Source organism: Schistocerca gregaria, chromosome 1, assembly GCF_023897955.1.
Source record: "Schistocerca gregaria isolate iqSchGreg1 chromosome 1, iqSchGreg1.2, whole genome shotgun sequence".
NCBI classification, from domain to species: Eukaryota; Metazoa; Arthropoda; class Insecta; order Orthoptera; family Acrididae; genus Schistocerca; species Schistocerca gregaria.
In genome coordinates, this window is record NC_064920.1 from 440,900,621 (window position 1) to 440,926,332 (window position 25,712).

The following is a 25,712-nucleotide window of genomic DNA, read 5'->3' on the forward strand; positions in this document are numbered from 1 at the left end:
GTGTATATCGATCAGTCTGTGAAGAAAACCAAGGAGAAATTAGGTAAGGGAAGTTCAGGGAGAAGACATGAAAATTTTGAGGTTTGCTTGTTGTTGTTGTTGTTGTTGTTGTTGTTGTTGTGGTCTTGAGTCCTGAGACTAGTTGGATGCAGCTCTCCATGCTGCTCTATCCTCTGCAAGCTTCTTCATATCCCAGTACACACTGCAACCTACATCCTTCTGAATCTGCTTAGTGTATTCATCTCTTGGTCTCCCTCTACCATTTTTATCCTCCACGCTGCCCGCCAATGCTAAATTTGTGATCCCTTGATGCCTCAGAACCTGTCCACCAACCGGTCCCTTCTTCTTATAAGTGCCACAAACTCCTCTTCTCCCCAATTCTATTCAATACCTCCTCATTAGTTATGTGATCTACCCATCTATGTTTGCTTATGTCACTATAATTCTGTCACAGACGGCAAAGGGCTGGGAAGAGCAGCTGAACGGACTAGGAAGGCAAGCTACGGTAGTCTGTACAGTTATTCAGAACCACTGGGCAGGATGGCGTAGTGGTTAGCCCATCTGCCTCGTGAATAGGGAGACCTGGTTTCGAATCCCGGCCTTGGAACAAAATTTTAGTTTATTGCTTCAGTCGGCATATATACGGAATGGACTGTATTGAAAAGAGATTAAAAGATGAACATCAATAAAAGTAAAAGGAGGGATCTGGAGCACAGCCGAAGTAAATCACGTGACACTGAGGGAAATTGTTTAGGCTATCAGACACTAAAAGTAATAGATGAGATTTCCTTTTTGGGCAGCGAAGTAATTGATGATGGCGGAAATAGAGAGGATATAAACTGCAGAATGGTAATATCCGGAAAAGCATTTCTAAAACAAAGAAAATTAACATCGAATGTAAAGTTAAGTGCTGTTCGAAGGTACTTTTTCCACAACGTAGCATTGTACGGAAGTGAAACGTGGACGATAAACACTTCAGACAAGAACAGAGAATAGAATGTGGGACTCAAGACGAATGTTGAAGAGCAGATTGGTAGATCGAGTAAGTAGTGAGGATCTACTTAACCGATTCAGGGAAACAGAAATTTATGGCACACACTTTCTAAAAGAATGGATCTGTTCATAAGACACATTTTGAGAGTTTGTTAATGGATGCAGGATAGCGCGCGCGCACGAACGTGTTAGTGTGTGTGTGTGTGTGTGTGTGTGTGTGTGTGTGTGTGGCGGGGAAGGGAGGTTCCAGGATTAAAATTCGTGGGTGGCAAGTCTCTATTACAATAAACAGATTCAAATTAATGCAGAGTTCTGTAGCTGTGGGTAGATGAAAGAGGCTTGCACAAGAAACACTGAGTGTGAAGGGCTTCATCAAAACCAGTTTTCGGACATAACACAGTACAACGCTGCAAATTTTAGGACAGCATAGATAGAGTCCTGAGTAAACCACCCGCTACTGGAAGGCGCACAAGCGAGAGCTGGGTTCCCTCTCAAGCTCCTTGCAAAGAATTCAGGCCCGTGTCGAAGAAGAATGGAACCCCTCCGAATGGAACCTCTCCGAATGGGATCCGGAAGAAAGGCAGGAGCAGTAGCAGCCAGAGGCGGTTCCATCCAACTGCGGAGACGAGTTCCCCGCGAGCAGCAAACAGTGGGGCTGCTGCCGAGGGCACAGACACACTCACTCACACACTCACTCACACACACACATACACACACACAAGCGATCCAGTACTCCCGCCTGTGCCGCTAATATGGAAAGCGGCCCCCGGCGAGCCGAAACACTGCAACGAACAGCTACCTAGCAGTACCTTTGTAGCGACCGCACCCCACACCACGTCCACGAGGGCATCACTAATTCCCTCCTCACTCGCGCTCTGACAGATGCACGCCGTTACAGTCATACTCTGCACTCTAGGTGTTTATCACGCGTGCAAGCACACGTAGATGCAAAAATCCAGTCCACCTCTCTCAAGGGAGTGACTTCCCTTCGCGTTTACTTCCCTCTTTGACTAACTGCGCTATGCTTCTATGTTTTCAAACCTGCCCCTGTATACCTTTTGTTTTTACAGTATGTCAGGCACAGACACCACGCGTATTGCAGAAGTAACTGCGCTACTAGACCAGAGTGACATAAATGTTATCTAGTCACCACATCCTCAGGGCACAGCGTGAAAAGTAGTAGTGGTGGGAGTGGGATTCTACTGTTCGCTCCACTCCACCCACAATAGGAAGGAATACCAGTAACACAACAACTTCACTGTTCATTCACTTAGTGATCATAAGGCATAAAAGTCACTGAAATTAGTAACTGAATACTTCTATAGGATCACACATGACAAAGGTACCATACCACTGAATATTAGCCTCTTTATCTCCAAAGTATATTTGACACGGAAACGTGTTGTTTGAAGACGTGCGCTGAAGTCCATCTACGTTCTGAAGGTTCAGGAAATTGTGAAAGTAGTACCTGACAATCGAAGGAAGACGCACTTCTTCGAAAGCTGTCAGCAGTGAAATAAAAAGAGACGAAAAATTTTTACTGTATGTAACACAAGACCAAATTAGTGATTATCTTATGAAGTTGCTTACGTAATTATAACTCATTGTTAAGTTCATTCACAATAAAGTAGTCATTTTACTTTCAGTCATTTTACCTTAAGTAACTTTCGCCACAATCAGCAAATATCACACGTAACCCATAGTTTTTTTTATCAATTCTTAACAGCCGCGACCGAAACCGGTAACGGCACTATTTCTTCCTAATAAATAGCGTTATTAACAGTGACTGATTGTTGATTCCTCTTTAGTATAAGAACGATCATACAAAAACAACTGCGTTGGAAATTCTCTGTTTGTTTTTGTATTTCCCGCTATCTTCTCCAGTGTACTTATATTTACTATCCAACAGATTCAGAACGACAGATTCGTTATTTGTGAAGCCTTACATTGTCAGGGAGGCGTCGGCGGACTTAATGTAATTTATTAAATAAATTTTTTTGGTGTAAAAGACTTTTTATGAGTAGACCGCAATTTTCAGTTTATAATTAAAGCACAAGGACTAGTTTCGGCTGTTTTCTATAACCATCTTCAAATAGTTCAAACCGTAAAAGAAAGCGATGGAGATATATTGAAAAACAGTGTCATTAGCTGCAGTCGTACAGTGAAATGCATTTGTATTATATGCCATAAGACTATGACAGTATGTAATTAAAAACTTAATCATCAGCGAGCCAGGTTGTAAGCCATAGTATAGTAATATGATAGTAAGAAAAGAAGGAAAATTGTCATTGCATTAGGAAAACTTGAATCACATGCCCTTGATTTGCAATTGCACACCAGGTTCGCACTGCAATACCTGTTGTTCAAATGGCTCTGAGCACTATGGGACTTAACATCTGTGGTCATCAGTAACCTAGAACTTAGAACTACTTAAAACTAACTAACCTAAAGACATCACACACATCCATGCCCGAGCAGGATTCGAACCTGCTACCGTAGCGGTCACGCGGTTCCAGACTGAAGCACCTAGAACCGCACGGCCACACCGGCCGTCGCAATACAGTTTCCAATCAGGGGCATGTCATTCAAGTGTTACTAATGAAACTGGCAATTTTTCTTCTTTATTACGGTCGCAGTGCGAGATTCGTGTTTACAACCTGGTTCGCTTATGATGTTTTTAACTACATATTGTCATAGCCTTATGGCCTATAATATGAATGCATTTCATTGCATGACTACAGCTAACGATGCGTCTTCACCCCTTCCTTTATGACCTGAAGATGGTTGTAGAAAACAACCGAAACTAGTCATCGTGTTTTAATTGTTTGGTGAAAATTGTGTTATAGGCATAAAAAGTTTTTTACACTACAGTTTTTTTTTTAATTTAATAAAGGAGCTATTTGTTGGTGGTTCAAGGAAATTACTAACGGGCGTTATGATCACACTGAAACATCAAAAAGGAAACGCAGTTTACAGATGCTGCATTAATAACTGGATTAAGGGAACAATTATTTTTTGACATGTGCGATGGCAGTGTTATATATAACGAACTCTGTTGCATTGTAAAATCTACCTGAAGTTGAATTTGTAAGCTGCAGGACAGTCATTGCTTCCTTCGGGTTTTTGTGTAGTAGATCTTACATGTTTGCGAATAGAGAATACCTTATTTTGCTAGAGTGTAATCATAGTTTCAAGTAAACAATATTTCAAACACAGTCATTTATTTTTCACTCTTTCTTTGCAGGATCTGAAGAAATTACAAGTGGTGACGTCATAATCGTTCCTATGAGGTAAGTCCCAATGAGACGTATTTTTCGTATTCATAAAAACTGCCTTGCGCGAAATATAGAAGCCACTCAAGTTTTGCTTTGGTATGATGCGATAGGGCGACATATACTCCTACTATTTCGTCGATTTACGTTCAATTGGAAGGTGACTCTTCACCTAATAGCACATCAGTTAACCATGGAAGCTAAGCATTGAATCTTTCTGCTGTCCGTCAAACACGTCAGTAATCGAATCGATTCCATTAGCTCATTTAATACCTAATTATCGGTGTAACAATATTTACTGTCTGACAGTTCTAAAACATAAATTTGGAGACTTCGTCATCCTAACTGATGTATGTAATTTTCTTTGCCTTGACCGCGTAAATGTAAAGAGATGGCGCTACCTCAATCTCCTGCCCAGAAGTTACGTACCTATTTCCAACATCGAACGTAACTCGCAACCAAAGACACTTGTTTCTATAGTACTTGCCTAAGACTTAAGAATCAAATTGAAATTATGTTAACATGTTATTCTTATGATTGTAGATGTATGCCTTGCACCTAACGAGTTCTGACGAAATGAAAAAGTAATAAACTCTCTCTCTCTCTCTCTCTCTCTCTCTCTCTCTCGCTCTCGCTCTCTCTCTCGCACACATACACACACACACACACACACACACACACACACACACACACACACACACACACACACAGAGAGAGAGAGAGAGAGAGAGAGAGAGAGAGAGAGAGAGAGTCAAGAGCATTTTTCCTGATGTTTCGGTAGATGTCTGCAGTTTCATTCTTGCAGTGCATAGCAGGAGTCATCCCAAACAATTAGTGGTCATCATGTTTTTCAAGCGACTCCCAGTGACCATAGAAACCGTCGATTTGTTCCGAATGAAGAACACAATCATTTTTAAAGCGCAATTTTACTTTCCCGTTCGATAGAGCGCTCGTAAATTGGTCTAATAATCGATACGTATTAACAGGGACAGGGAAAAACGAGAAATAAATTGCAGTCCAACGGTGTCTGAATAGTGCGGGAAGCTTGCAGGTAACAGTGAGCGCGAGCCAGAGCAGAATGATGGAGTCGATGGACGCTTATCTTAGCTCTTTGTGTGTGTATGTGTGTGTGTGTATGTGTGTGTGTGAGGGAGAGAGAGAGAGAGAGAGAGAGAGAGAGAGAGAGAGAGAGAGAGAGAGAGAGAGAGTTTGGAAGGAAGCACCCTAACAGTTTCGCTAACAAGTTTAGGAAACAGCCAAAAATAGCAAGTGGGATGACAGGACTGAGAGTTTAGCCCTCGTCCTACCGATTGCGAGTCTAGTGTCTTGCCACTCTCACCACCTCACTCGGTCGTCGAAGACGTAGTAACTAGAGAGGGCATACAGGGAATTCGATTTACGAAACGGTAGGAAGAATGACACGCTTCCTTTCCACAGGAAACATCCCATCTTAGCTTCGAAACTGCTTAGGGGAACTCCAGAAAACATTTAATGTCGAATAAGATTGTAGCCGCTGTACTTCCAAACGAGCTTCCAGTAACAGTAAAAGATAATTGTTTTATTAATTTATCTTTTGTTGTCATAAACAAACAAAGAGCGAGTTCGTCATGTCTTGTAAAACTGACTTTTTTATGAATGATGGAGCCGAACGCTTTGGTCGAGCAGTTCTAGGCGCTTCGGTACGGAACCGCGCTGCTGCTACGGTCGCAGGTTCGAATCCTGCCTCGGGCATGGATGTGTGTCATGTCCTTAGGTTAGTTAGGTTTAAGTACTTCTAAGTCTATGGGACTGATGACCTCAGATGTTAAGTCCCATAGTGCTCATAGCCATTTGAACCATTTGAATGATGGAGTCGATGGATGCTTATCTTAGCTGAGCTCTAACATCTGTGTTGGGGAAGTAACGGTCAGCGCATAATACTGCACGAGAAGCTTTGCTCATGGTGGTTTCAAGCCACAAAATACTGGTGGCACACGCCAAAGATCACACTTCTGAGACGTAGAGGACGATGTAAGTATGAGATTGCGTCAGGAAGAATAAGAACGCATAATCTTAGTGACTGTTACTTCATGGTATCTCCAGATAATATTTTTTAAAAAAGAACACCAGAAAAAAATTATTTATCCCCAGGAGTCACCACACCAATTCCGTGTAAAACCTGGCCTGACTTTAACAGTGGCATCAATCCGGAGAAGAACAGAGTCCCAAAATTCCTTAGGTATACTAAATCCAGTTGATATGACTACGTAGAGCTCCTAATAGCAGGGATATTAATTGCTACGTTTTGCTCGCTGTTACATTTTATGGGGTATTAAGGTCAGGCGATTATGTGGACCAGGCGCTGTGGGACAGTTTGCTTGATTGTTTTTTTTTTTTATTTCCCTTGGAATTAATGTATACCAACACAGTGAAAACGGCTGTTGTCGTCTTGGATGACGGAATTGTCCACACCATTCTGATTACGAAGATATAGAAGAAAGGGAAATACTTGGCTCCGAGAATGTTGAAATAAACATCGTGGTTCCCCCAAGTTCACGATAACCTGATTCAGTGGGCACTAGTCGTAGTTCACGCAAAACGGCGACTCGTCAGACAAAACGACGCGCTTCCACTGTCCAGTTTCTGGACGGTTTGACACTTTGAAGACATGCTGGTTTATTTGCCGCTGTCTGCTATGGTCTTTGACAAGTTACCAGACTCCAAGCGCCCACTGAATGCAGTTCCCTTCGCTATGTTTGTTCGTTCAAAATGGTTCAAAAAATGGTTCAAATGGCTCTGAGCACTATGGGACTTAACATCTATGGTCATCAGTCCCCTAGAACTTAGAACTACTTAAACCTAACTAACCTAAGGACATCACACAACACGCAGCCATCACGAGGCAAAGAAAATCCCTGACCCCGCCGGGAATCGAACCCGGGAACCGGACCGTGGGAAGCTAGAACGCTATCTCACGACCACGAGATGCGGGCCAAAATGGTTCAAATGGCTCTGAGTGCTATGGGACAACATCTGAGGTCATCAGTCCCCTAGAACTTAGAACTAGTTAAACCTAACTAACCTAAGGACATCACACACATCCATGCCCGAGGCAGGATTCGAACCTGCGACCGTAGCGGTCGAACAGTTCCAGACTGAAGCGCCTAGAACCGCTCGGCCACACCGGCCGCTATTTTTGTTGGAGAAGTGGCTGAGATGGACCCGCATTCATTGGCAGCAGTAATGCCTATCGGCTTTTTGTTATTAACAAGGCGTGACGCTCGTCACTAGCCCTTGTCGGCTTAGATATTTTTACGACCACTCGTTCTTACGCTGTGTTTCGTGGTTTCAAGTGCTGCACCATTCCTTGTAAACAGGTTGATAAACCGACAAATAGGGCAACGGCGTGATTATGAGCACCTCCAAACTCGACAGTTTGTTTCTGCCGTTCAGTCACGTTGACGCTTGTTACTGCACTGTTTCCATACAGCCGAGTGACCTGTATACTCACTTCACTATCACATTTACGTTGGCTATAGTGGGTCACATGGCTGGTACCAGTATGCTCTTTTAGGGAGGCTATGGTTTAATAACATTTTCTCCGCTCAGTTTATATTAACGAATCACAGCAAGGTTTCTTGTCGAAAAAGATGAGGCAATTGGTTCCTGATCGTGAAATACCTAACTTGACAGGAGATCATGTTTATTTTAATATTGCAGACATCGAAACACTGGGTTACGAGTATTTTGTCCAGGTGTTGCTGTAGTTTCCCTTGGATGAAAAGAGGATGCAACAGCTCTTTTATATCGCCATGTAGTAGGCGTACAGTGTAAATTAGTCGTGGATCTGTTTAGATACATATAAACAGTGCTGAGAAGTGGGTCTGATGTTGAACCTTCTGGTACTTCGGCCTCAATCAGTCGTTTCTGGCTGTGACGAATAGCAATCCTACCAAAGAACTGGTGCTTTATAAGGAAGTAACCTGTGATCCATGTTATGTCCTCAGGACATCCGACTTAAATTCATACGCTAGGCGTTCGATAAGTAACCCAACACATTTTTATCGGCCAATTTCGGTTCAAAAAATGTGGAATTTGTTGCGGGACATCGTTGAATATTCACTCTTCAGTCCAAGTAGTCTCGTGACGTTCCGACAGGTGGTGCCGCTGTACGTAAATTTCAAAATGTCGTCTGAAACTTCTTTTGGAGAGACCTCAGAGCATTGCAGATATTCGTAAGCGCTTGCAGAATATTTACAGAAACCTGGCAGTGAAGAGAAGCACGGTGAGTCGATGGGCAAGGCGTCTCTAACGTGCTCGTCGCCACAGAAATGCAATCGAACTTGTCCTCCACGACAACGCAAAGCCTGCTCGTCTGCGAACACTACAGCCTGCATCTCGCGTCTTCCGACTTGGCCCAATGAAAGATCCGCGGGAAGCACTGCGTGCATGATGAGGAGGATATTCAAATGGTTCAAATGGCTTTGAGCACTATGCGACTTAACTTCTGATGTCACCAGTCCCCTAGAACTTAGAGCTACTTAAACCTAACTAACCTAAGTACATCACACACATCCATGCCCGAGGCAGGATTCGAACCTGCGACCGTAGCGGTCGCGCGGTTCCGGACTGTAGCGCCTAGAACCGCTCGGCCACACCGGCCGGTGGGGAGGATATTGGTGGGACAAAACATTGGCTCCTACGTCGCCAAGTACAGTGGTACCATGCGGGCGCGCAGACTCTCACAGAAAGGTAGTGTAAAGTTGTCGCATTGAACGGAGACTATGTTGAAAAATAGAGTTTTGTAGATAGAAGAGTGGGGAATAATATGGCAGATTGTAATACTGAATAAAACCAACCTGCTTTTAGAAAAAAAATAGTTGTACATTACTTATTGAGTGCACAACATACATGAGACATCTTCATCATCAGCATAAAACTAGGCTGAAGCTAGATAGACGTTGACCTCGAGGCTGATTCATTCGGCTAGCGCACCTTTTCCCCAGATTATACGTGTGCCCGAAGGAGCAGTGGCCGCAGCAGGCAGTGGGCGTGCTGCGAGCAGACGGATGGTGTGAAATAATTAGGCGCCGGCAGTGTCAGTGTCAAAACAGTCGCAGGGCGCCGTAGGACAAGGCGAGGCGGAGCTGGCGGCCCGAGGCGGTAAAGGCGCGCCAAGTGTGAGCGGGCCAGCCCGGCTACTCCCGCATTCCGTCAGAGGCGGCGTCCTTGCTATTCCCTTTGAGCGGCCGCCGCCTCCGCCTCCGCGCCCGCCCCCGCCGCCTCCGGCACACTGCCGGCCCCGCGGTTACACGCCCTCGCGCCCTCTCTTCTCTGCTTGCAAACAAATGAAAGACGCAGCGCCCGGCTACACTAGAGTCTGCTGTTTCCTCGCTGCTCTCTCCAGCGTGGTGTTGGACAGCGTTTCTTCTGCCGGTCTGCTGAAACTGCACCAGTTGCATTCTTTCACGGTGACAGCAGTCACCCCAGGAAGTCCACTCTCGAAAGTATAACGATGACGCCTTACAGACAGCCACTCTTCGATATTCTTCATACGTAGCTTATTGAAAGCTCAGTTCATGGACACCTGTTTCATGCTACAACACGATACAGATTTAACAAACAGTTGAAAAATGTGGCTTTGAAGAGTAGAAGATTACCGCCGTCGATATCTGACTGCGTGACTTAAAAATCTGTTAAGAGGTAGTAAAACATAGAATTTTTTAGCCCAATCTTTTTATTGGCCTAAAAAGATCTTTAGGTAATCTGTTATTAAGATTCGTTCATATAAGGTGTGCTGTTGTTGTTGTGGTCTTCAGTCCAGAGACTGATTTGATGTAGCTCTCCATGCTACTCTAACCTGTGCAAGTTTCTTCATCTCCCAGTACTTACTGCAACCTACATTCTTCTGAATCTGTTTAGTGTATACATCTCTTGGTCACCCTCTAAGATTTTTACCCTCTGCGCTGCCCTCCAATACTAAATTGGTGATCCCTTGATGCCTCAGAACATGTCTTACCAACCGATTCCTTCTTCTAGTCAAGTTGTGCCACAGATTTCTCTTCTCCCCAATTCTGTTCAATACCTCCTCATTAGTTATGTGATGTACCCATCTAATCTTCAGCATTCTTCAGTAGCACTACATTTCGAAAGCTTCTATTCTCATTTTCTCTTAACTATTTATCGTCCATGTTTCACTTCCATAGATGGCTACACTCCATACAAATACTTTCAGAAAAGACTTCCTGAAGCTTAAATCTATACTCGATGTTAACAAATTTCTCTTCCTCAGAAACGCTTTCCTTGCCATTGCCTGTCTACATTTTATATCCTCTCTACTTCGACCATCCTCAGTTATTTTGCTCCCCAAATAGCAAAACTCATTTACTACTGTAAGCGTATCATTTCCCAGCATCACCCGATTTAATTCGACTACATTCCATTATCCTCGTTTTGCTTTTCTTATATCATCCTTTCAAGACGTTGCCCATTCAGTTCAGCTGCTCTTCCAGATCCTTTGCTGTCTCTGACAGAATTACAATGTCATCGGCGAACCTTAAAGGTATGTTATAAATGTTAAAAAATGTTAAAAGCGTGATTTATGGCATGGGGGTCTGGCGCATCCGACCACTCGAATGTAACCCATGTAATACCACAGGTGGGGAAAATAAAAGTAGCCCGGAAGTTTGGGTGTGAATTTATGCATAGAACCACACCCCGTGCAGCGCACACTGCGTGTATGATTGGAGCAACTGCCCATAAAGCCGACCGAACTTTGTAGCACATTTACAAAATCTTCAGTCCTGACCGAGTTGTCAGCACAGGACAGTCTGGTCGCGGTCCTAGCTGGCTACCCCGGTCAGTGTTCGATTTCTTTATCTGGTGAGTCCTCAGGTCTAAGGTGTATCGCAACAACCCTCGTAGTCTTCAAGAACTGCAGCAGAACATTACGGATGAGACTGCAGCAATTCCAGTGGTCCAGCTTCGATCCACCTTCAGCAACTTACTGATCAGGGCCCAGAACTGCCAAGAGATAAATGGTGGTCACTTTCAAAATGTGGCATAGTAAATTTGTAGTGTATTTTCTATCCTCTGCTGTGTTTCTGGAATTATGTTCCCCGGGTTACTTTTATTTGTCCCAACCTGTATAATAGTTGTCGACGGAACAGCGGTCCTATTAGTTTTGAATAGTGTCACAGAGGGCATTAGTATTGACTAAAATAGTATTGTCAGCAAGATTTCTCTTCGTAATAAGATTAGGTTATGGTAAACAGTGTGAAACAAGGAGTTTGGCTGGGGCCTACTTAACTTATCATTAAGCTTGTTTTTCATACGAAGTAAAACGTGGGTGCTTGAAAATGAGAAACAAATGTACTTATGAGAATAGATAAGGCTCGAAAAGTAGTCCCAGTCGTACAAAAAACGCTTCGATTGGTAAGCGGAAGCTAGTTAAACTACATACTTTTGACAAAATGAGTGTGTTTCAGCATCGCGAAAAAAGGCCAGCTATACGGCGCTGGCATTGCCGCTTAAAGGTTTCTTCAGTTTCAATATTAAAAAAAAATGAATCTTTAATCACTTGTTTTTTTCAAAACCACATTTTTCAAGTTGATGGTAGCTACAATTCATCAATTATACACGCAGTTACAGTATACCTTCACGTAACTCTTGAGTCGGCGTTTTTCCTACGGTATTACGCAGTACAATTACGATAAATTTCAATTTCAATATGTGTTACATCTTTTTATAACAACTTTTATCTCGAAAAGCTGACTTTTATTTCAGAGTACCGACATTTTGTTAACAGACTTTTGTTTTAAATACTCCACCCTTCTACTTTAGACAGTGTCCTCAGTTTTAAAGAAGTTTTTGAAATTTCGTCTTAGGTTGAAAATTGTGGTTTTCAGAGCTTCCTCTAACCATCCTTGCACTGCGCGAAGGTGTGGTGTCCGTTGGGTGCAAATTTTATCTTACCAAAAATACGAAATAAAATCTTAAAGTGTGTAAGTAAAGGTCTAAAGACAGTTTTGTAATTTGTTTGTTATTTTATTGAAAAAAGTCATGGATATCGGATCCAAAGCAGGCATCACCCTATTCTTCCTCCTTGCCTGTCTTCTAACTGGTTCGGATCTTGCTAGTTTCTTTTTTTTTTTACTTTTATTTAAATTTCATGATTATTAAAAAATGGAAATGTTAGCTAATAAATAGTGAATTATAATTTTTATTGAAATAATATTTTTACTTTTAATTACCGGTTGTATAACAATAAATTAAAATCTGATAGAGACATTCGAAATGCCTTACAGTTAAATAAAAATATTATTTGTATCAGTAACACCGTTCAATCTCTGAAAAAGAAAAAAATATAATTTAAGTGAAAACTCACATTTTCAGGTGGTAAGTAATTAGACAGGTTATTTTTATTTAAAAAAATTATAAGCATTTGTTAATTAACATTTCGGTTAGTTAATAGAGTGGAATTTGAATAAAAGCAAGAGAGATTCGAACCAGCGACAGATGCATGGGATTTGGGCGCAGTGGGGTTCGGACAGGAGGCTATGCAGACCTGGGCTCAATTTTAATAATAACGAAATAAAAATGCAAGGTATCACTACATAATATAGAAATTATTTTAGCAAAACAGTCAAATTCTATGTGGCCCGAATAAACCTTGATAGGGCCCGAATAATAATACAAAACATCCTCCTTAAAATAATAATATTCGCTATAGAATAGTCTGAGCCTGTAACGAGGAACCAAATACAACGTAACAAGCGATAGTGTATGGCTCTCGGCCCTCAGTCTTACGACAGTAGGAAAACACTGTACTAAAAAAATACTCAACTTCTCTAGGATAGACACTCTGTAATATAGTAACTAACTACTCCTTGATCTATAATTACCAATTACCTCCTACTACTAAGACATCAGCTACTAACAATACGATCCGACTACCCACGGTTATGTCTAAATGATCAATCCAATTACACAGACGAGAAAACAATCGCTTAAGACAACAGAACAGTTTTCAGTACACTCAAGAGAAGCACTAGTTCTAAACTTCAAAATCACAGCGCAATTACAAATTACTGTTTACAAAGCAGAACCACTTCTGAAAAAGAAATAATTTCAACCCGCATTGAATCAGCACAGTCGGGGGCCAGTTGCATCAGCTAATATGGGTATGGTGAATACTGCCGAGAGAGACAAGGGGCGAAGGAAAATATATTCGATGAGTTGCTCTGTGCAGAATGGGGTTCAGCAACCCGTTAACGAGATCAGTAGAGAAGGAGCACAAGAGTAAATATCGGGGAGAAGTCGCCCATGACCTAGAGGAATAATTGTGAATTTCACCATTAAGAAACTTACAGAAGCTACAGAAGAAACCTAACCCTGGCTAGCTGGACGGAGATCTGAACCCTGTGTCTTCCGATTGCGAATCAACTGTCAACACCTGCACCCCACTTTCTAAACATTCATGGTGGTGTCTGATTGTACTATATCGTGTCTCCCTACCACTTTCGCGCAACGACGCTCTGAGTGTGTTTTTTAGAGAATTAACTAGTTTGAACATGGGACCTGTTGCTGGTAAGGAGACCCCAGACCACACATGACATGTAGAATTCAGAAGAGTTCAGTGAGACTAGCGATGATATAACCAAATACTAAATGATCTCAGCGTCAGCTCCACTGCACTACCTGTAAAAGAATCTTAATACTAACTAAATTTAGTGGAAAGGGTTCAAGGCTTTCCTATTTTTAGTTAGCTGGTAAAATAACGTCGAAAAAGCAGTTAAATTTACCATTGGAAGTTTTATTCTACTCACAAAACATGGTTTATAAATTGCACTATTGATAAAAGAAAATGTTTTAATACAGGATGGTAAAAACCAACTGCGTTCAACAAAAATGTGAACGAATATTCCCTAAATGCGTTTCCAAGTTCTACAATCGATCGAAGGATGACCTATGCCATATCACATCTATAATCTAGGTTTAATTTAAGCTTCACAAAAGAGAGAACTATAAAAATGGTCTACAGTGACCCTCAATTATCTTTAATTACTTACTTAACTTGTCGTAAATTACAGTTGCTGATGTGGCTTCTCAATAACTATATAAAAGAAAAATCATCGCGTTTCAGATCTGTTCTTCAAGTGGCAAATGTGAACACCATGAGTTTTAATTAACGATCACCATTAGTATTACGCAAAAAGGTGGTGTAACCAATGAGACTTCTGCAGTTCTGAGTAAAGCCTTATGCGCTCAAAAATGCGGCATCGCGTGCGTTCATTACCTTGTCGGTGTTTAAGCAGCGTCTGGGCGGCAGCGGCCGGCGCACCAGCCATCCAGCTCGCCGTCCCGGAACCAACACCCTAACTTCTCCTTACTACAATTTACCGAAGTTAGTTTAAAAAAAAACTATCTGGCTATGTTTTCATCTGACCAATCAGGGTCTCAATGTTAACCTTAAGCTCCGCCTACAAAAATTCTGTCTATCCAATGAGAAACGTTATACTTTTCGTGGTGGGGCAATGTTTTTTAAAGTTTGCAACGTAACATAGACTCCAAAAAGTGTCACGCTAAAACCTGCAGCTGGTGTGGTCCTTTTAGCGTTATCGTGAGATCTATACTGTTCTTCTGGAGGGCTCTATCTTTTAACATGGGCTGGAGGATTGTCCTAATGTAACAGACATGCGAAAAAGTCTCACGCTAACACTTGCGGGTGGTAGTGGCCCTTTTTGTGTTGTCGTAAGATCTATACTGCTTTTCTGGAGGGCTCTAGCTTTTAACATGGGCTGGGGGTAGTCCTTGACATACCTTAGACGCGAAACAGTCTCACGCTAAAACGTGCGGGTGGTAGTTGTACAGGTAGGCTGGGCCGTCCGTTCCTTATCCTAGGGCCTTCTAGCTCAACACGGTTCTGCTCTCGGCTTCTGTCCTCGTTTCTCCCCTCGGAACTGCGTCTGCCTCACGGTGGGAAGGCACGACATGCATTTAGGCATTCTTGTGTTACTCTGTGGTATTCCATTTGCTCACTCGTTACTCGTATTACTTTGGTTAATTTAATGTCACGATTTATTCGGAGCTATGTGACATACTAGTAGATTTGCTTATTATGTCAGGGTTTTCATGCAAGGTGTTGGATTTGCCTGACACCTTACAACTTCTCTGCGTAATCAGTAGCGTATGAAACAGAAAATAAAATACATTAAAAAAGTGATTTTCCTTTGGTAATGCCTTAAAAATGATGCTGATACTGCACAGAAGGATAAAGTTCACAGCTGCGACAACTGATATTAGTCAAAAAAGATATTCTAATATAACTCGAAATCAATAACGAGAACTCGCTTATTTGATTAGGACTCTCGACGAAGAGAATTTGACAGAAAACTTTACAATATCAGATGATGTTCAATTCTGACTTATCTTCTTACATGTTTTAGAGCCATAAGAATGTCGACTATGTGACATTCTACATAGAGCTTAACAGAAGACATACCTCACTGTGTGAACATTTTTGTATGCCTTGTTCACCATTCTCATATAAAGGAAATTATCTTTCACTTGGTATTATGTTTCCCACCACCGGGTTGGGAGAAATTATTTTATAACACAAATTTAGATATCAGTTAAAAGTTTCTGGTTGGAGACAGTGGTCAGTATACGAAACTATTTCCTAACGTTATGTCTCAGACCACGGAAGACATTTTAGAGTACGGTTCCTCTATTTTTGCGCTTTGTTGATCGAAGTAATATCGCCAGTGACAATCCAGACTTCGTGGTGTGAAAGTTGGGTTTCAAGGAATGATTTTTTTATTCACACTCTGGTAGTCAACTTGTAAGGGAGAGTATGTCGGTGTGCTTGGTACCTCCGTCAGCTTCTCTGTTTTACAGCACTAAAGAACATTGTACCTGTGAAACGGAAGAGATCTAATACAGTCGATAGTTTGGACATTACGAACAGAATTTCTCAAATCGTCTGATTTCCGATTCAGTTTCGTCGTCCTTTCCCGAACAGTTCAAATGATCGCGTCCATGGAAATCGACAATGAGCTGGCACCAAGTATCGACATAGATATTTTGTTTTGGAGGATCTGAAGGCGTCCTGTTTACGTTTGATTGGTTAAACCCCCATCTGCCGTATCAAATCTCAGAAAGTACCTTTGCTTTGCAAGTCGGAGTTCTGACGACGTACTTAATGCCGTGATGGTAAACAATGGCAGTAGTTGTTTGGCAATACCGTATGCTTTGTTCTTGCGCGACTCAACATGCTTATGGAGCAAGAAATGTTTGTCTATTGTGTGACGCAGATAGATCACCGTCGCACTCCCAGAAAGCTCCTGTCCATCCAGGGTCAAAATGATAGTGAATTGAGGGCGTTTCTTACTAAAATAAATCGACATTATATTCGCGGGGTTTAATTGGACTTAGTTTTGAACTTGGCGTTGTAATCGACGAATATTAGCGTGTTCATGACGTGATGAACGCCTTATCGTCAACAGTTCAAGTGGTCCCCGAATTTATAGAGCTGCGTAGAGGGCACCCCAGTCGACAAGTGATGCCGAATTTCTTTCTATCCCTGGCTGGTGCGATAGTTCTCGTTTAAAAGTAACATGTTCGTTCTGCTGCGCAAAAAAATCTGTGGTCTTTCTGCTGGCGTAAAGCCAGCATCCATATTTTAACTTTACACCCTGTTATTTTCTGTTAAAATTATCACTTTCTCTGTAAGTCTTTATTGCCTCTACAAAAACGTACATGATAATGCGTTGCCTTGGCTAAATCGATGGTTTTTTTTTTTTTTACATTCTTCTGTAATACGGTATACATTCCACCACAATTTCGTAAATTTTATTTGCTGGTGCGATAGAACTCCCACATATATGTTTTGCTAGTGTTTTGACGTCGCAGTTAAGGTCCTGAAATCATTACACAAGCTCTAAAAATGATGAAGCACTCACTTCGAAATGTACACTGGCACAGTAAAAATGCTATAAAGACAGATGTTATAGTTACGCTTTGCACTGTATAGTGGCTTGGATAGTCTAAAGATGTAGAAACATGTCTGTTACTATGTATCATTGTGAAAGCTGTATTCCATTTCAGTTATGACCAAATCTGGGTCAGCTTTGTAGTATCCCGTTAAATAACTCTGAAACTGGGTTACTACCAGCTGCATAGACGGTTCTTCAGTTAGTAATGCACGATTTATAATGCCTGGAAGGCGACTGTTGACCGTTTACGACGTCGTTAACAGACGAATGTTTTAGGAAACTGAAGGTAAATAAATGCCAGCATTAATAAAAGAACAGAAAAATACGGCTTGGCCGGAGGAGTTTAGTGGTTTTTATTCGGAACGAAATGCGGCTTTAGCAGTATTTTATGGGAGGATATTCTGGAATATGGAGGCAGCTTCTAGGCGTGTGCGCGGCATCTTTGAGCAGATAACAGGTCCTCGGGGTGGAGAGTGCTCAGCCCGCTATCTGCGGACCAGAACAGCCCGACCCACGCAGCAGTTCGCCAAGCCTAATAACGGTCGTGTGCAGGTGCCTGCTTTCATTTTCCTGTCTCCTATAGTCAGTCCACTGTCCAGCAAAACACTGTGCTTCATCTCATGCAGTCTACTTCAACGGAAGAGTTCTTATAATCCATTGTCCTGTAGCCTCTTCACTGTATTTCAACGCAGGCCTGGATGGTTGCCTTATCCGCCATTGAAATTGCAGATTTCTTTCGGAGTCTTCGTAAGAGTAGAAACACGTAATGAGGTATCTCAAATAGAATGACCTCCTCTATGCCAATCACAGCGGATTTTTTGAAAACATCGAACTTATGAGGCTCAATTTGCACTATTCTCACATGACGTCCTGAAAGGGCTGGATTAAGGCGGTCGAGTGGCTTCAGTATTTCTTAACTTCTGAAAATAACTTGAGAGGTGACTCTAAGCAACACTGATACGGTGTCAAATTAAGTCCTACATAGCATCCAAAAAGGGAGGAAGATGAACCATATAGAAATACTGTAAATTAATAAACACATGGAACTTTTCCCAAGCTTGGTACCGAGTGGTCAGACACAGTTCCCTTACGCATCACTTCTAAACGAGGGTACTACAGATAAACTCCTCCGTGCTGTTTTCTAAATGTTCACTCCTTCAAATGTTTATTTCAGTTACTTTAGTTTCACTTGTCCTATAACTTACATCGTGTAGGGCCCCCGCGAGCACGCAGAAGTGCCGCAACACGACATGGAATGCACTCGACTAATGTCTGAAGCAGTGCTGGAGAGAGATGGCACCATGAATCCTGCAGGGCTGTCCATAAATCTGTAAGAGTACGAGGGGGCAGAGATCTCTTCTGAACAGCACATTGCAAGGCATCCCAGGTGTGCTCAATAATGTTCATGTCTGGGGAATCTGGTGGCCAGCGGAAGTGTATAAACTCAGACGAGTTTTTTTCATTTCTGGACGTATGGTGTATCTAAGTACGTGGAATGCACAATGGACGTGAATGGATGCAGGTGATCAGACAGGATGCTTACGCACGTGTCACCTGTCCGAGTCCTATCTAGACGTATCAGGAGTCCCATATCACTCCAAATGCAGACGCCCCACAACGTTACAGGGCCTCTACCAGCTTGAAGACTCCCCTCTGACATGCACGACCCATGGATTCATGAAGCTGTCTCCATACCCATACACACCATCCGCTCGATACAATTTGAAACGAGACTCGTCCGAACGTGCAACATGTTTCCACTCATCAAAAGTCCAACGTCGATGCCCGCAGGCCCAGGCGAGGCGTAAAGCTTTGTGCCATGCAGTCATCAAGAGAACATGAATGGGCCTTCGACTCCGAAAGTCCATACCGATGATGTTTCGTTGAATGGTTCGCACGGTGATACTTGTTGATAGCACAGCATTAAAATCTGCGGAAGGGTTGCTCTTCTGTCACGTTAAACGATTGTCTTAAGTCGTCGTTGGTCCCGTTCTTGCTGGATCTTTTTCCAGCCGCATCGATGTCGAAGACTTGATGTTTTACCGGATTCCTGATACTCACGGTATATTCGTGAAATGGTCGTACGGAAAAATCCCCACCTCATCGCTATCTCGAAGCTGCTACGTTCCATCGCTCGTGCGACGACTATAACACCACGTTCAGATTCACTTAAAGCTTGACAATACGACGCTATAGAAGCAGTAACAGATCTAACAACTGCGCCAGACATTTGCTGTCTTATATAGGCGTTGCCGACCGCAGCGCCATATTCTGCCTCTTTGTGTATCTTTGAATACGCACGCCTATGCCAGTTTCTTTGGCGCTTCAGTGTAATTACAATTGTTTGACTTATGAGCTTAGCCTCATCTTGTATCTCATTTGTAATGTTACACTTGTTAACGCAGTATTATCTACTTCAGTCCCGTCCTTTGAACATCTCACAATTTACTACATTTGCATTAAATGACTGTCCGTTGTTGTTTGGTAGAATATTTTATGCATCATAAACAATAAATAGAGGGGACTTGTGTCATATTTTACAATACTTATTCTCTAGTTAACCGATTATCGGCTTTTAGGCCATCATCTGTTACTAAAATAAGTATCTGTGGCTGGGGATGTGTGGATGTGGATTTCATAAGGGCAGAGATTTTAAATTACATGTATCAAAAGAGTCGCTCAATTAGCTATCAGATCTGACAATTATAACGTTCTATACGAGATTAAAGAGAGAATAATTATTTATATGTAAAGTAAATAAGTTTTACTTCACATTTTTAACGAAATAACTCTTGTCACTTCTGTTTTGCACAGAACATTAATAACTGCCATCTTTTGGCAGGCAAATCAGAGACTCTTTAGTTGGACCTAATTTAAAATCTTTGTTCCCACAAAATTCACAGCCACATTTATATTTTTGTACGTGATAATGGCGTAACAGACGAAAATTGACTAATTAAATAATGACTTGTGTAGAATATTACACAGGAGTCATGTGTTTGGTCAGATGTTGGAACGAAGCTAAAACTCTATGGGAACCACGTACCGGATTACTTTTCGTATTTTCATAGTCAAGCAAAGGGTACGAAATGGGTAAATTGGATATCAAATTGATCACGTGAAGTCTAGTTCTGAAAACCAGGTTTAATTCCTTGGATGTAAACAGGGTAATTAAGCAACACTTATTTAGACATTTGAGGGAAAATTTTTGTCCGAATTTTCATAGCCAAACGAAGAGCGGAAAATGGACATATTGGCTATCAAACTGACTCTCTTGCAGAAAATTGTAAGAAATGATTGAATTGTTTGGAAGCAAGCAATGTAATTAGTGAGAGAAAATGGAAATATGTCACTAACAGATTCTGCTAGTTACATAAATGAAATATCAAAAAATCAGCATAAATTGAAACTTATCTGGTTTTTTATCTATATACTCTTAATGCTAAAAGGGTACGTTTGATATTTCACGCTTTCTGAATAAAATGAAAATAAAAGATGATCTGATTAGATCCAGTCAAATATTTTATGAAATGATTTCACTGAAAGTAAATTACAATTTGGAGAATCATTTGACGCTCCCTCGAATGGTGCCGGAAAACATGAAATGAGGTACTAATTGAGAATTTATAGTCCAATGTTTAACTTAGAATTTCAGATAAGTAATGGAGGATGCTTGTCTGGCGAAATTTCATTCAATGGTTTCCCTAATCTGATTTATTTCATAAACATTCGACGTTTATTCCAAGAAATTTTTTTTATTCACTGATATTTTCAACTCTGTATTCAATTCTTACAGGGAGTTTCAAAAATGACTGGTATATTTGAAACAGCAATACAAACTAAACGAGCAGCGATAGAAATACACCGTTTGTTGCAATATGCTTGGGACAACAGTACATTTTCAGGCAGACAAACTTTCGAAATTACAGTAGTTACAATTGTCAACAAAAGATGGCGCTGCGGTCTAGGAAACTCTATGGTATGATATTTTCCACATATCCACCATGCGTAGCAATAACATGGCGTAGTCTCTGAATGAAATTACCCGAAACCTTTGACAACGTGTCTGGCGGAATGGCTTCACATGCAGATGAGATGCACTGCTTCAGCTGTTCAATTGTTTCTGGATTCTGGCGGAACACCTGGTCTTTCAAGTGTCCCCACAGAAAGAAGTCACAGGGGTTCATCTCTGGCGAATAGGGAGGCCAATCCACGCCGCGTCCTGTATGTTTCGGATAGCCCAAATCAATCACACGATCATCGAAATATTCATTCAGGAAATTAAAGACGTCGGCCATGCGACGTGGCCGGGCACCATCTTGCATAAACCACGAGGTGTTCGCAGTGTCGTCTAAGGCAGTTTGTACCGCCACAAATTCACGAAGAATGTCCAGATAGCGTGATGCAGTAATCGTTTCGGATCTGAAAAATGGGCCAATGATTCCTTTGGAAGAAATGTCGGCCCAGACCAGTAATTTTTGAGGATGCAGGACGATGGGACTGCAACATGGGGCTTTTCGGTTCCCCATATGCGCAGTTCTGTTTATTGACGAAGTCGTCCAGGTAAAAATAAGCTTCGTCAGTAAACCAAATGCTGCCCACATGCATATCGCCGTCATCAATCCTGTGTACTATATCGTTAGCGAATGTCTCTCGTGCAGCAATGGTAGCGGCGCTGAGGGGTTGCCGCATTTGAATTTTGTATGGATAGAGGTGTAAACTCTGGCGCATGAGACGATACGTGGACGTTGGCGTCATTTGGACCGCAGCTGCAACACGGCGAACGGAAACCCGAGGCCGCTGTTGGATCACCTGCTGCACTAGCTGCGCGTTGCCCTCTGTGGTTGCCATACGCGGTCGCCCTACCTTCCAGCACGTTCATCTGTCACGTTCCCAGTCCGTTGAAATTTTTCAAACAGATCCTTTATTGTATCGCTTTTCGGTCCATTGGTTACATTAAACCTCCGTTGAAAACTTCGTCTTGTTGCAACAACACTGTGTTCTAGGCGGTGGAATTCCAACACCAGAAAAATCCTCTGTTCTAAGGAATAAACCATGTTGTCTACAGCACACTTGCACGTTGTGAACATCACACGCTTACAGCAGAAAGACGACGTACAGAATGGCGCACCCTCAGACTGCGTTGTCGTCTATATCTTTCACATCACTTGCAGCGCCATCTGTTGTTGAAAATTGTAACTACTGTAATTTCGAAAGTTTGTCCGCCTGAAAATGTACTGTTGTCCCAAGCATATTGCAACAAACGGGGTATTTCTATCGCTGCTCGTTTAGTTTTTATTGCCGTTTCAAATATACCGGTCATTAATGAAACACCCTGTATATCTGTATGGGTCCGGCTAACCCTGCTTTCCCCTTCTCCAGGCACACAATTGCTGCCTTTTAGAAATTTTTTTCTGCCCGATTGTGAGAAGACTTTGGTAGTCTCCTCACTTTCGTGTAGTCTTATGGAAACTTAGTAATTAGGCGCTACAGTCTGGAACCGCGCGACCACTACGGTCGCAGGTTCGAATCCTGCCTCGGGCATGGATGTGCGTGATGTCCTTAGGTTAGTTAGGTTTAAGTAGTTCTAAGTCCTAGGGGACTGATGACCTCAGTAGTTAAGTCCCATAGTGCTCAGAGCCATTTGAACCATTTTTGAAACTTAGTAATTGACTTCAAACTTACACTCCTGGAAATTGAAATAACAACACCGTGAATTCATTGTCCCAGGAAGGGGAAACTTTATTGACACATTCCTGGGGTCAGATACATCACATGATCACACTGACAGAACCACACGCACATAGACACAGGCAACAGAGCATGCACAATGTCGGCACTAGTACAGTGTATATCCACCTTTCGCAGCAATGCAGGCTGCTATTCTCCCATGGAGACGATCGTAGAGATGCTGGATGTAGTCCTGTGGAACGGCTTGCCATGCCATTTCCACCTGGCGCCTCAGTTGGACCAGCGTTCGTGCTGGACGTGCAGACCGCGTGAGACGACGCTTCATCCAGTCCCAAACATGCTCAATGGGGGACAGATCCGGCCGGAGATCTTGCTGGCCAGGGTAGTTGACTTACACCTTCTAGAGCACGTTGGGTGGCACGGGATACATGCGGACGTGCATTGTCCTGTTGGAACAGCAAGTTCCCTTGCCGGTCTAGGAATGGTAGAACGATGAGTTCGATGACGGTTTGGATGTACTGTGCACTATTCAGTGTCCCCTCGACGATCACCAGAGGTGTACGGCCAGTGTAGGAGATCGCTCCCCACACCATGATGCCGGGTGTTGGCCCTGTGTGCCTCGGTCGTATGCAGTCCTGATTGTGGCGCTCACCTGCACGGCGCCAAACACGCATACGACCATCATTGGCACCAAGGCAGAAGCGACTCTCATCGCTGAAGACGACACGTCTCCATTCGTCCCTCCATTCACGCCTGTCGCGACACCACTGGAGGCGGGCTGCACGATGTTGGGGCGTGAGCGGAAGACGGCCTAACGGTGTGCGGGACCGTAGCCCAGCTTCATGGAGACGGTTGCGAATGGTCCTCGCCGATACCCCAGGAGCAACAGTGTCCCTAATTTGCTGGCAAGTGGCGGTGCGGTCCCCTACGGCACTGCGTAGGATCCTACGGTCTTGGCGTGCATCCGTGCGTCGCTGCGGTCCGGTCTGAGGTCGACGGGCACATGCACCTTCCGCCGACCACTGGCAACAACATTGATGTACTGTGGAGACCTCACGCACCACGTGTTGAGCAATTCGGCGGTACGTCCACCCGGCCTCCCGCATGCCCACTATACGCCCTCGCTCAAAGTCCGTCAACTGCACATACGGTTCACGTCCACGCTGTCGCGGCATGCTACCACTGTTAAAGACTGCGATGGAGCTCCGTATGCCACGGCAAACTGGCTGACACTGACGGCGGCGGTGCACAAATGCTGCGCAGCTAGCGCCATTCGACGGCCAACACCGCGGTTCCTGGTGTGTCCGCTGTGCCGTGCGTGTGATCATTGCTTGTACAGCCCTCTCGCAGTGTCCGGAGCAAGAATGGTGGGTCTGACACATCGGTGTCAATGTGTTCTTTTTTCCATTTCCAGGAGTGTAGAAGTCGTGTTCTGTTTCCTTACTTCTCTCTTATTTTCTTATTCCTGCCTTGTATCTTATTTTCGTCTGCCTCTTGTGTTCCTTCCTCTGGTATTTTTTTTTAATAACGGTCAGTGCTGTAGTATGACTTTAATATGAATCGATGAAACTGAGGAAACTTATGTATCGTTGATTTCCTTTAACATGTGACAAAACGGCGCAAGTATTCCTGAAATTAAAATATTTAGCGCAGAGCTTCACGGATCTGCACTCGGCTTGAACCAATATTTAGTCTAAACTGATCTAATTTGAAAATAAAGGCTTGCCTTCGACGCTGCCACGTAACACACTTAGACAACAAATAAACAAAAACCGTGTTTACACGTCATACTTATTCATCAAACCCAGCTAACAGCGTGAGGTATGTAATGTATTTACATGGTCAGGACTCGAATCGGGGCCACGTCACAGCTGTAGATTTTTCCCAAATTTTCAGTCAGTTCTTCTACACAGACTCAAGGTTCTTGATGAATGATATCTTTCTCTTGTCCATGGAGTTCTCTCTCCAACATGTTATTCGTAAACTCTCAGTCCGAAAATATCATTACACCAAACGCTCCGCCGAAGTGAAAGATTCATTCTGGTGTACCGTACCTTTCCGGCAAAGAAGTGCGTGTATCATAGATACTATTAAGTATCTACAGGATGGTTGAGAAGTCACAGTGCTCCTGAGTACCGAATGCTAATTGATTTGACTTGTCCCACCACACGTACTTACTTACGTGTTAAATGTCCAATATATAGGTATGATCCTCATCACGCTGTTAACACATTTCCATACGCCTTATACTTTTAGCATGTCCGCTGTTGTAGTGCTAAATGCATCCTCCATAGTTTTGCGCAGTTGTTCGTTTCTATTGTCACGACATGCTGGCCTTAATGACTCCCCATCAAAAGTCGTTAGGTGTGGTGAGGTCAGGAATTCTTGGTGGCCATTTCAAGGATGCTATCGCTGCTGGTGAACCACGACCTGCAGGCCGTGTCCGTTTAGGAACTCGCTCATTGCAGTAGCGTAGTGAGGGGACACGCCGTCTTGCTGCAACCACATGCATTCTGTGAGGCCTCTTTCCTCAAGTTTGTAATTCATGTAAATAATTTGCGCCATTTGCAGGCCTTTCAAGAAAGTACGGTCCAAGCAGGTGTTGTGATGGCATCGCTGTCATATCATTATGAGAGGTGGATTCCTTTCAAACTTGACTGTGTAATGAGTATTCTCTTTAGCCTAGACAATAATATTTCTAGCACATGAGCTGTGATAAATGCCACAATCATCTGAAAACATAACTTTGGCAAGGTTGACTGCAGTTGGAATTTGAGTTAAC

General features: G+C 42.9%; 1 protein-coding gene across 7 annotated transcripts in view; it reads left to right on the forward strand.

The window, feature by feature from the left end:
- The window catches only part of LOC126351455 (leucine-rich repeat and immunoglobulin-like domain containing-NOGO receptor-interacting protein 4), a 2,189,427-nt gene that overhangs the window by 1,972,750 nt on the left and 190,965 nt on the right, over nt 1-25,712 (forward strand). For all 7 annotated transcript variants that reach the window (XM_050002606.1, XM_050002610.1, XM_050002605.1 and 4 more), the window contains one exon: nt 4,238-4,283. The gene's annotated coding sequence lies outside the window, so the exon portion shown is untranslated. The remainder of the gene's footprint in view (nt 1-4,237; nt 4,284-25,712) is intronic.